At 42.3% G+C, this 12,692-nt stretch overlaps 1 long non-coding RNA gene across 7 annotated transcripts in view; it reads left to right on the forward strand.

The window, feature by feature from the left end:
- The window catches only part of LOC115494283 (uncharacterized), a 57,151-nt gene that overhangs the window by 5,823 nt on the left and 38,636 nt on the right, over positions 1-12,692 (forward strand). For all 7 annotated transcript variants that reach the window (XR_012054961.1, XR_012054959.1, XR_012054960.1 and 4 more), the window contains exon 3: positions 12,056-12,261. This is a non-coding gene — a long non-coding RNA (uncharacterized lncRNA). The remainder of the gene's footprint in view (positions 1-12,055; positions 12,262-12,692) is intronic.

Genomic DNA, 12,692 nt, shown 5'->3' on the forward strand with positions numbered 1-12,692 from the left:
ACATTTTCTACACAAATTCACACAGGCTTCAAGAGATGGGCAATCAGTCGCCAGCAGTTGATTGTGATGATTGATCAATGTTACTGTTGAAAGAAGTTGTACCCATTTAACTTTGAAAATTACCTGCATTCCATTTACACTGATTCATGTATTCTTCTCAAGGAGAATAAAAAGCAGCTTAATAACCGTTATTTTCACCTATGTGGATATTAGATATACTCTTCTCAATCTCAATAACCTATGTAAACGTATTTTTGATTTATACATATTTAAAAAATACTAGTCCCTTTCTTATGCACTGGGGATTGACAAGCAATGGATAGCTATGAATTCACTTAGCTGCCCCAAAACAGCTGGAGGTGCCTTGGTACACATGAGAGGAGGGAAACAATTATTCTCTCACTAGCAGATGGAATTTGCTAAAGGAATATATCAAGAAGGCCAAAAAATATGTTCAATTTCCATTCTTTTGGATTATTGCTCATAGAAGAGTTTAAATATGAGCAATTCATAGAAAAATCTTGGAACAAATCATCAGACAGCTTCAAAATTCCTTAAAGAAAATGTCTACATGAAGAATAGATGTGGGGTCCCGAAGAATAAAGATGTGGAAGAAACTTCTTTCCCTGACAGGCCAACAGGCTTCAGATCTGGGGGTGAAGCAGTAGATTTAGATAAGCTTTCAACACCATCTCACACAGCACTCCCACAAGCAGGACAGAGGAGCATGGTCTTGCTGAAATGTCTGCCGGACTGATGCAAAACATTTGCAAGCTTTGGTTCAGATTACCTTGCTGTACCTGGAGAGCAGCCGTGCATGACTACTCCTAGCCTGCAAGGTGCAAGACGTTTTGTAAATGACCTTCAAGGAAGCTGCAAACAAGCTGGGGGGTAACCCAAAGGGAGGGCTGGGAGGGGTAGGACCAGCACAATGTACGCCTCCAGGTGTGCAAAGTCACTTCAGACAGAAAAATACTCTGCTCCAAATGGCCATGAAATACAGAACAAAAAAGGTCACCGAGAGGGGAAAATGAGGTAAAAATGAGGATAGGCACCAGGCTTATTTAGAGCAGGGTTAGAGCAGGAGCTGAATGCAATTGATAATCCACAACAAAAATATAAAAGCATCTCAGACAGATAAAACAAATGAAGAGGAATGGTAAAAGAAATCAGAGTTCTTGAGTAAGTAGCAATGAATAAGGTTTGAAGTTTTGTTGGAAGGCAGTCCCCAGCAGCTGCCCTCACTTAGAACAGCTTGGTCTCCCCACAAGAATGCCACCCCCAACTCCTGCTCAGCTCCTGCCAGCTGGTGATGTTTTCCTGGCTCAAGGCTTTTGATCACTGTGTTCCTCAGAGTAATTCAACAGGATGTTGGGCTTTTCCCTATTTACTGAGGCATAGAAATGAAGGTTTCCCAAACTGTTCAGGAATTTAATCCTGTATTTCCTGGATTTTCATCAACAAAGCATGATAAGAAATGTCACAGAAATAAACTTTTTATTGAATTTGTTAAATATACACTTTCCCCATTTGATTCAAGAAGAGTAAACTATTTATCCAATTCTATTTATAACCTATACAGCTCCAAAATGAGAACAGAAGAAGTCAGAAGAATAAATTGAGACATATTTTTTTTTGCCTTTGAGACAACAATATACTGAGGTACTGAACTTGTCAGGAGCAGAAATCCAGTCTGGACAACAGTCACACAAGCCACCAGACACCACAGGAGTACTTTCAGTGCCTTCAGGGCAAGGCACAATGTAGTGAAAGTGTCCAACACAACAATAACTCCAGTCAAATCACGACCCAGCCTTCTCTTGTTTAACTAGCTACCCAAAGCTTCAAAAAGTGCAGCAACACAAAGCACACTCGCTGTAAATACTCTTGGAGCTATAGTCAAGCTATAGCAGACAGACATAATAGAGCATTTAGGTGTTCTAACCTCTTCCCAGCAGGCGTCTGCCTTTAAGAGCTATGATGCAAGCACGGACAACTGTGTCACTGTATCTCTGTTGTGATTAACTTTTGTGGGAGCTGGAGGGGCGCACGAGTTCCTGTGTAACAGATCGGGTGCTGCTTGGCTTCTGGAAAGTTATTTCCCCTCTGCAGCTCTGTTTCTTTCAGAAATGGTACTCCATGCTCTAGGACACAATGGTCAGAGAATAGTTTTTTACTTCGTTGGTGTCTTCTATCATGAGTGCTGTCAGACACTTTTAAAATCTGGCTTAATATGAAGTTAGTGGGGTTTATGCATCCATTACTTCTGTCCTTTTTAAGAATACTTCCATTCTTTGGGACATTCACCGGAGATCCATGCCACTCTGTGTAAAGTGAAATATGTCAGCTGGATCCTTCACGTTTGTTGGGTTACAGGACCATATCCAAGGAGGATGTTGGTACAGATGAGGAATAGAATTTGATCAACCTAGGGATAAGTGGCATTTCCACTGAGTGTCACTATGGTGGTGTCAGCAGAGCTGGTGGCTATTCCTAGCATTCCTAGCTCTCATAGCTTTGCTTTTTGTATGACTTGAAATCAAACTCTCCAGGAAGTGGAGAGAATGAGAGAAGTGTGAAGATATGTATTTACACTGGGATGGTTAAAACTAAAGAAGCCCACACAGAAAGGGAATGAAGACAATATTTCCTCTGCAGGCACAAAATGCAAATATATCCTTTTCCAGGCTGTAGCTAGAGGTGCTATGATTGTAGAGAGCAGAGGTCAGGAGCTACTGGCCAGAGTAATGCAGAGAAAATGTCCAAACAGGAAGATTTTAGTTTTCTGTGTTAAAGATCATTATAAGATTTGGCGTAAGTGTGTACCATGATGGGAATCACGTCACTTTATACTGGCCACGGTTTTCACCACAAATAGCCTTTGCACTTTGTCATCACATTTGTTTTCATGCCCCTGCTCCTCTCTGGTGTCTCTTGCACCCCTTACTTATAACATCACATCAGAGCAGATTCACTTTTTGTGGCAAACCCTGGAACTCCTCCAAGCAGCAATGAGGACATCGGTGGACCTCGAGAAATCATAAACACTAATGAATAATTAGATTTCTGTGCAACTTGAATGGCAAGGAGGAGCAAGTACCAATGAACCCATGACCCCAAGCCTTCTTATCACAGAATAAAAACCAGATAGAGACAAGGCAGTGTACATGGGCCTCTAAGCCGCTATAAATCCCTAAATGGATTGTGCACTGCATGAAAGAAAAGGGAAATAGGCCAAGCCCGCACTGAGCAGAAACCTGAATGGCTATAGCAAACAATGTGCCTGAGTGAATTGCGCTGCTTGGGGACTAATGCACCGAGCTGCTACTCCTCACTGCCGAAATGAATAGCAATGCCACAATACCCCAACACGGCGCGTTTTTAGTACCACTCTCCTTTCATCAGAGCTCTTCCCTCAGGGATGTCTTTCTCCACCATATGTGTCTTTGCTCCCCATGTGATGTGTCTCTGTGCCCGTGGAGGCATATATGAGTTTGCAAGTGCCTCTCCATGGCCCTGCACTCTGAGAGATTATGTGCGTTGCGTGCTGAGCTGTGTCCTTTTGTTTCAGCCCCTCCTGCAGCTCCCCGGAGCTGCCTTAGCTGGATTAGGCGGCTTTGTGTGCTCTTGGCCGTGGGGTACCTGACCTTTTGCATGGAGGTTCTGCTACTAAAACTGAAGAGGAGATACCAGAAAAAGAAGAAAAGATAAATGAGAGAAAAAAGACAGTTTTAGAAGCATACTTTGCTGTTAGCAGTTTAACAGGGTTGGATTAAAATATTGAAATTATACATGCCTAGTGCAGCCTGGTGCAAAGGATTTTTGCCAGCTACTAGCAGATATACTAGGGGAAGCAGACTTGGAATACTACGGCTGTCAAAGGTTCCTCTGATGCTCCCCAGTATGTCCTAATGCCCACAGTACACAGCACTCATTTACTAGGAGGGACTGCTCCAATAAATGGAGTTATGTTGGAAGATCCTGAAAAAAAATATTTGATAGCAAGAATCAAAGACTCAAAGCAAGGATCAGTGTTATACCTGGACATTGTAGACAGAGCCTAATTTCACTCCACCGACTATATTCTGGTCCTTAGTCCCTCTATCCATCCCATGCCATTCTGCTTTTTTTGCAATAAGTAAATTTCTTACAATACTACCCTAGCTTAAAAAGGGTTTCCCAGTTTTCTCTACTGTTCTCATAGTTCATCTGCAGCACTCCATGGGGAATTTCATCATCAATATGCTAAGGGCCTCTGCTTATCAACCAAGAAATTGTTCCAAATATTTTTCAAAAAACAGTAACAAAATGAAAGAAAAAAGAAAGGTGATGAGTCTGAAATTCTTACACACAAACAGTGAGATTCCAGCATTCTATCCAGATTCTATCTCAAGGCAAAAGCTGACAAAGGTTTGAGTAACATCTACAGAACTGTCAATAGCAATTCAGTGAAGGCAGCAGTGCTTAATAAGAGAGTTGATCTGCCAATATTCAGAGGGGATTAAAGGAACAACTGGACTAATTACAGCCCTCAGCCTGACAAAATATTGTAAAGGCTGATATGGCACTCAATAAATGAAGAGTTAGTGAGTAATTTGATTAATGTCAATTAGCATGGCTTTAAAGAAAAATAGATCTTTCCATGTTAATCCTTTTTTGATTAATTTAAAATGTGTTTGCCAGAGGAAATGGAGCTATGTGATGTGCTTCTGTAAGGTATTTACTGTTGCACCACATGGCATTTTTATTAAGGAACTGCTACAATGCAGTACCAAGATAAAATAAGGAAAATATTAAAATATTTTAAAACTGGATAAACTCCCCCATATTGAATATGACTACAAATGGCAAGTTTTCATCAGGTAATGCAATTATCTCCCTAAAGAGGCTGGTTCTTTTTCCTGTATCATTCTTGACAAAGAGCAGGAATTAAATACAAACTGCTTCCCGAATAGGCATGCAATGGCATGAAGCAGAACAGAAAAACTGAAGGATCACTGACAAGGGGTAAATGGAATACCACAAGGAAAGGCCCAGAAACCATTAGTGTCATTCGACCACAGCTTACTACAAAACTGTCCTCTTCGTAGACACTAGAATGTATCTAGCATTCAAAAATGTGGCTCATGATTTTAGGATGAGGAGAAATCTGGTCACCAATGGAGAGTTAAAAAAAAAAAAAAAAGTATGGACAAAATTTTCTAGCTTTTGTGCTTAAAAAAGGAATATTGTAAGAGCATGAGGCATGAAGGTTATATTTCCTCTTTATGTGTTGATGTAAACTGGGCAAGTCTTGAAAGTGAGTTCTCTATCCATCAAGCTAAAGATTTATTAAAATAGCTTTATTAATTTTGTTACAAGATCCAGTGCCTGGAAAACTACACAATAAAAATTTGAAATAGATTTTTTTTTACAATAGTAATGAAGTTTGTTTCATTATGCGTGTATTTATTGACTGAAGATAATATGATTTTCTGAAGGATTTGGACTAGTTTTTGGATAGGGATAAATCTGGAGAAGTTCAATACTAGGGGTATAACAAAGAGATTATTAGATGATCAAATATTCAGTCAGCCAGGTTGAGAACCATCAACTATTGGCACCAGACAAGTGATAAATTTGAACAGTGTTTTTGAAACTCAGATATGTTTGCATGCGACAACCTTTGCTGAATTTGGCAGTGAAGTAACTTCAGAGGGCAGGATGTTATAACAGTTAAGTTTTACAAAATTATTGGCCAAAAAGACTTCCTAAACAAATAATAGGCTATAACAGTTTGTATTTTTTAAAATAAAGACAAAAAAGTCAAACATTCTGCCTCAATAGATGTAATCTGAGGCACATATTGGCTGTCTTTTAGCTCCTTCTTGGAGTCACCCCCTTTCATGGTTGCTCATCTGGTGGACCTACCTACCAGTCCCAGATGGTGTCTGGCCATTGCACACAGACAGACACAGTTCATTTGTGGCTGCAGGATCAATGATGTGACCAATGTCAGCAGGTCTCACCTTTCTAGTCTTGTTTCATTCTGATGGAGCCTTGTATGTGGAATGCCCATGGGCAACCCATCCTAATGGCTTCCTACATGTTTCCCCTCACTGGAGTCACTGCAACCTTTTAGTTTTGGCGCAAAGAAATATGCTTCAGAATCTCCAGCTCAGTCAATTAGTCTATATTTCAGTTTTGCACTAACATTGGATCATGACTGCAGATTGGGGCAACCCTAACAACAATATTCCTTGAATTTCTGTGTGGAAAAAATATTAGCTGGCATTTGGATATACTGAAGCTCTATGAATTATACATGGTCATTTGGAAAATTCTGGTGGAGTCCTTTTCTTCTGCGACTGATCTTCATCACTGTAGCAGCGATGCCTCAATGCAGCAGTAAAAACCAAACTGAGCAGATATTATGAGCTCCATTGAAACACACCAGGAAGAGAACAACAAACAGGAGCCACAAATCTGTCACATGAAATTCTGGCTCCAGCAGCAGTCTCTAAAAGCTGCTAGGTGGTTATCACAAATAAACATGCCTGACACAGCTTCACCAGCATGGCTGGTGCTGTTCACTTTCTCTGGATCTCAAACTCCTGCAGTCTTTCCAGGTCTTCAGATCTGTGATGAAATACAAATGCCTCAGCAGACATTTCTCACAACATCTCCCTTGAGCCTGTTACCCAGAACATAACCCCACTAGTGCTCAGTTGCTCTGTCCTCCATATTTACAGAGATGAACTGGAGTTATTTTAGACCATTTTCTCAACCAGTGAATTCCCTGTCAAGAATTTTAGTACAAGATACAGATAGTATTTGCACATTTTAAAAAAATTATTATAATTGAAACAATTGACCTTTTTTATTGTCTCCCAGGATCTTAATTTAGCAAAATATTGATTTGCTCAGTTTGTCATACTGCTGTTGTCAGTGTCTTTATAAAAATAGTGGGCTGAATACTGTGAAATATTTTGTGTTTCTCCACCAGACTAGCTTCTGCCTCTTGTCTGCAGATACCATATGGTGTAATATGGGAAGAGACAAGACTATAATTAGTAGACCATTAGTCTGATTGCAATATTTAACTGAAATAAAATGCTATTAGGAGGTCTTGTTCTGCAGACATCGGCTGCAAGTGTACAGGAATCAACAGAAGATTGCGTAACACAGAAATCACTGCCATTGGCAAATGACCAAGCTTAGTATGTAAAGATTCTTTAGTGTCAGAGCATCCTGTTTATCCCTCTGCAGAATGAGGGAGTTCATGACTTTTAATCCTGTCATTTCTCAGGCTGCATGGTCAGTAACAACTATTATTTGTCAAGTAATAGATTTGTGTTTGGAATAGAGCTTGACATTATTTTGGCCTTCATATAATTTATAATATTTTATTGGAATCATTTTGATGTTCCTTTTGCAGCACAAATTATCATTGATCTCTTGAGATGTAATAGAAGGTTTTGATAGGTTCTTTTCACGTCAAAGTTGTAAAGCAATTTTGGTTCATTGGATGTGAAACCATCAGCCTTGGTTTCTGGTTTCTTGCTATAGCAAGAAATTGTCTGATCCAGACTTGTTAACACAACCACCATCTGGAGATTATGCATTTTTCCCATGCCATGGGTTTAATTTTTTGTTTTGGTTTGCAAGAATATTTGAATTTAGTACTTATTGTTCAGCATGAACTGAGCTTTAAGAGGAAGTCCTGATGTTCATGTTTCTTTTCTGATGACCATGCACTCGTGAAAAGGCCTATTTTCCTGTACAATCTGCTAAAAAGTTTTGGTGGTCCTTTCTGGTCTTCAGCCTGAGAGATCCAATTAGACCAGGCTTCTCAGGACACTGTTAAGTTGAATTTTTCATACCTCCAAGGGAGAAGTTTCCACAGCCTCCCTAAACAGCTTTCTCCTTGTATCTTGCTGAAGCTTGTCACTATTGCCACTTGCCTTCTGCAGAGCACCGCTGAGAACAGGTCTACACCTCACAGAAAGCAGATCAGCCAGATCAGCCCCCAGCTTGTACCCATGCTCAGGGTTATCCTTCCCTAGGTGCAGAACCCTGCATTTACCTTTGATGAATTTCTGAAGGTTCCTCTCTGCTCATTCCCTCTAAACTGTTGAGGTCCTTCTGAAGGGCTGCACAGCTCTTTGGGGTTTCGGCCACTCCTCCAGCTTTGTGTCATCAGTGAACTTGCTGAGGAGGCCTCTGCACCTCCATCCAAGTCACTGATGAACAAGATAACTCAGCAGAGTCAGAGATGCCTTGACCTGCTGTGAAGCGGGTATTGCATAGGAAAAACAGAGTGCCAGATATTGAAAATGAAGGTGTGCAGTGTTAGGCTTGTAACATGTCAAGTGAGCTGTGCTGCAGAAAAAGATAGCTCTTTTATTTTTTAACCTTTTCCATATCACTTCACCGTGGTTTCTTCTTTCCCCCTTCCAAACCAGGTCAATGCCAATTATATGAATCTACTTATGTACCACTAAAGCCATCATATGTGGAGTCCATTGAAAAGAGTCACTGGAGTATATGGGCAAGCACAAGGCACAACACCAGGGGGACTGAGGCACAAAAGCTCTATCAGAAAGGTCTCAGCAGTTCACTGAGGTGGAATAGATGGAAGAGGCAGTCTTTACCTTACATGGTTTTATTTCCAGATAAAATAGAGAAAACTGGATGTACACTTTTTTTGCAAGCATGCTAGCAGATGGCAGACTTTAAAAAGTATCAGACAGACCATAATTAATACAGGTTTTGCTACAATAATTTTGGTTTCTCACATCACTGATTTCTGCACATATTTCTTCTTCCACACATTTATACTCTTTAGCCTCTCATAGCCAGCACATTCCCTTTCTAGCCAACCTCTTGCTGTCATTCCATGCCACATCCAAGCCAGAGTAAGCCAAAGTGAACAAGCTGCAGCAGCAGCAGGACAGCACGGCCCTGAGCAACTGCCTGTCCCCAGGACTTGTGTCCACATCAGAACTGCTCCACTTCTGCCACCAGTGCCATTTGCTTGTGTCCCAGCTGGGGACTGACCTCGGGGATGAGGCAGGATGGGGGTGAGCCTTCCACCCAGCACTGCACAGACAGATAAAGTCCTGGAATGGCAGTCAGGGGAGCAGAATCACCTGCAATTTTCCTTTCCGTTGGAGTACAGAGACATGGAGGTTAAGAAAGGAGGACATTTTGCTGTCATTCACTCTATTTTTCATGCGCTTTTCCACGTGGAATACCAACTAGCTATTCTTTCTTTGCCAGAGCCTCAAGCACTGCAACAGGCAGCTGCGTTAGGAAGCGACCCCGACCAAGATTAGGTCTCCGCTTCTCGGGGCATAACGCGGGCAGTGGGACTGGCAGAGACGTGGGAAGCCGTGGGGACAGAGTGACAGTCGGGTGGGCAGTGGCTGGGGCTGTGGTGCCGGGTGCTGGAGGCAGCAGCACAAAACAGCAGCGGTGCGGGAAGGCAGCAGCGGTGCGGGCAGGGAGCAGCGGTGCGGGCAGGCTGCAGCGGTGCGGGCAGGCTGCAGCGGTGCGGGAGGCTGCAGCGGTGCGGGCAGGGAGCAGCGGGGCGGGCAGGGAGCAGCGGGGCGGGTAGGGAGCAGCGGTGCGGGAGGCTGCAGAGGTGCGGGCAGGCTTCCACCTGCTGGCCACAAGCAGCTCCACAGCGCCTTTCCGAGCTGCCCGCTCCCACCCAGCAGCTGGGGCCGCGAAGGAATGACCGCACTGTGAGACCCCGGGGCCAGCGTGGGTCAGCGGCGAGGTCTTTGCTGTATCAGGGGAGTTTATCCCAGCGTGAAAGAGACTATAAACAGATGTGGATTTGTATATGGAAAATAAAGAAAAATACATCTTCCTGATAGCCTCTGCGGCTAGGCTAAGGATTGGAAAAGGATGCTCACTGCCCAGCGTGGGGGAAGTGTGAAATAAAATCCAGCTTGCCACAGTCCACACTCGCTCCAATGTGTGGGTAGGTGCAGGCTTCAGGAGAGCATCTGTGCGGTTCCCATGGGTGGTAAAACATACCCAAAGAGGCAAAAAAACCCACCCAAAATAAAATATATCTATCCCTCCTTCCTCACTCCCTCTTCAAAAGGCATCACTCTCTAGCTATGGAAAGCTGCCTAGCATTTATGGCTTTGGTTTAAATGGCAGTTTTTCTTTCCTTCATTGAACTCTCAGGCACCAGAAAATGGGCTCCGATTTCTTAGGCTAAATCCTTCCTACTCCCTCTCTGGCAACTGTGAATTTGTTGTCAGAGGTTTGATACTAATAGCATTTGAATGGTTTATATTTAAAGGAAAATAATGTCATTATTTCTGAGAAAATCCGGAGCTAATAGAAGAGGAGATGGTGGTTTGAGATGCTCTGGGCAAGGACCCAAAAAGCAGACTATTAGCATGGGTAGTAGCAAGTTTATGGATTTGCAGCATAGCATGCTGATGTCAGCCCAGAAACAGTCCAGAAAAATTAGGAATCTTCTCCAGAAATGCAGTCTGTGGTATATAGGAGAACAGTGGATGATGTTTGTGCTGAACATATAAAGCATAAGTATGGGAACTTACTATGCCCCTTTCCATGATTGTAATCAGTGATCAGCTCAGGGTGTCCTATGCTACCACCCAGAGTTGAACTCTGAGAATGCTGTTTCTCCAACATTAAAAAAAAAAAAAAAAAAAAAAAAAAAGAGAAACAATCTTCCCCTCTAATAAAATCTTTCTTTTCATGCTTTTTCCTTGAAAGCTTCGCAAACCTTTTCCTTCTGTTGATTTCCTTCATTTACTCAGCTTCTGAGCAAAGGATGGGCAAAGAAAGTAAAGAAACCCAAAAAAATACAGAGCAGACATATCTAAAGCAGTATGTTTCAAGACAGAAAATGCTGGTGAACTTTTCTTTAAGACTTCTTTCTTTTAAAATTGCAACACTCAAGATTATGTTGAGATTTCTAAAAAAGGTTGTCTGGGTTTTTTTTTTCTTTTTCTAGTGCTGCAGGTTGTTATTAATCTTACATGCTTTTTGAACATAGTTTCTGTAGCACCTTATGAGAGCTTATCTCTCCATTTGACATTAAAGACATTGTAGTGTGCCAGAGCCAAAAAAGCCATTAACTGTCTTCAGACTGGCATCCCTTTAAGAATAACTTATTTCATAGCCCAGAAAAAGTACTAGAAAACATTCAGCATTTTGGAGAGATGATTAACATGATCTAATGGAGCTGTTTCATCTCTGATGTCAGTAATTTGATGTTTTCATCTTGTTGTTCACTTTGTCTTGGTGTCACAAATTTTCTCTTGGCTATAAATGTGGCCTGTAATTTCCATTATAGGCATATACAGAGTTGTCCATAAGTAAAATGTAGTTGGATTTTGCTTTGTGCTGAGAAGCATCAAGCTGCTCAGGGACTTTGCTGGTAAAAAATAGCAAAAAAAGGCTGTGGAAAAGGCTCAGAGAGCGGCTGTTGACCACTTTATCTGCTCACATTAATACCCAACCTGCATTGCTTGCATGGCAACCTGCTGGGAAGCCTGCTTTGCACACCCAGGTACTGTCAGCTGACAGACCTTGGGTTGTTAGGGACTTCTGGACAGGTATTCCCTGGGCAGCAGCCCCTATGGTGTTTCTTTTCACCCCTCTCATCTGCCATAGTGCGTAGCTTAAGCTGCAGAGCAGTTTGGGGGTGCTGCTGGCCGGGCTGTTGCGCTGGAAGTACAGTCCCTCAGTGGTGATGCCCCTGTCCTCCCATCCTCAGGAGCTGGGGAGATGGCCTCGGGGCAACATCACACTCCCAGACATGAGAACAGGGCTCTTCCAGGTCCCCTCAACATGACAGTACATAAATGGCAAAATCTCTAAGGAGCCTTTTAGCAAGAAATCTGCAGAGTTCAGCCTTGTTCACGCCTACCTCACTCTGGCCACGCTGCTCAGCTGCAAATTCAATCACCTGCTGCGCCTCTTTTGAAGTCTCTGCCTATGACGGTATCTCTGCCACCAGCCTTTCTCCTGTTTGAAGTCCTTTGCCTGCACAGAACTTACTTTGTTCTCTCACTTCTCACAGATTTAATCTGCTTTCTGCAGCTTGGCATCACTGCAGAAATGCAAGGTGAAACGGAAGAGAGATGAAAGAAAACCCCAGGATCTGAGAGATCCCATTTTACCTGCTGAGCATCCCTGCTGTTCAGGAGATACAGGTCTCCCTTGCTTTCTCCTGTTCATGTGTCACAAGCTGTGGAGCTTCTCCTGCTTTATGCACATTTATTTTGTGTAAGTCAGTGTTCTGTAAAAGAGAAGATGCTCAAGTAAAATGGAATAATTCTTGCTTTAAGACATTTATTGTAAAATTCCTCAGAACATCAGTAAATTAGTAGGAAGATTATTATCAGATAATGAATAAAACTAGATGTAGTAAAAAAACAGACCTCACAAGTACAAATTACCTTTCTGCATGTGAAGCAGTTTTATTGTATCCATATCCTTAGGTCACAGGGTAAATGATAGTGATCTTGGTTTTTAACTGGCAGTTATTGATACGATTTATTGGTACTCCAGGGGATTTAGCTTTTCAGTGAGTTGAGCTTTTGGTCCATGACTTTGGCAGAATATCTCAGACCCTCTGCTGGGGTGGGTGCAAGCATCTCTGCAGGTTCCCTCTGCGAGGGTGACACTGGCACAGCCTGAAGAGGAGGTGACACCTG

Source organism: Taeniopygia guttata, chromosome 3 (assembly GCF_048771995.1).
Source record: "Taeniopygia guttata chromosome 3, bTaeGut7.mat, whole genome shotgun sequence".
Taxonomy (NCBI): domain Eukaryota; kingdom Metazoa; phylum Chordata; class Aves; order Passeriformes; family Estrildidae; genus Taeniopygia; species Taeniopygia guttata.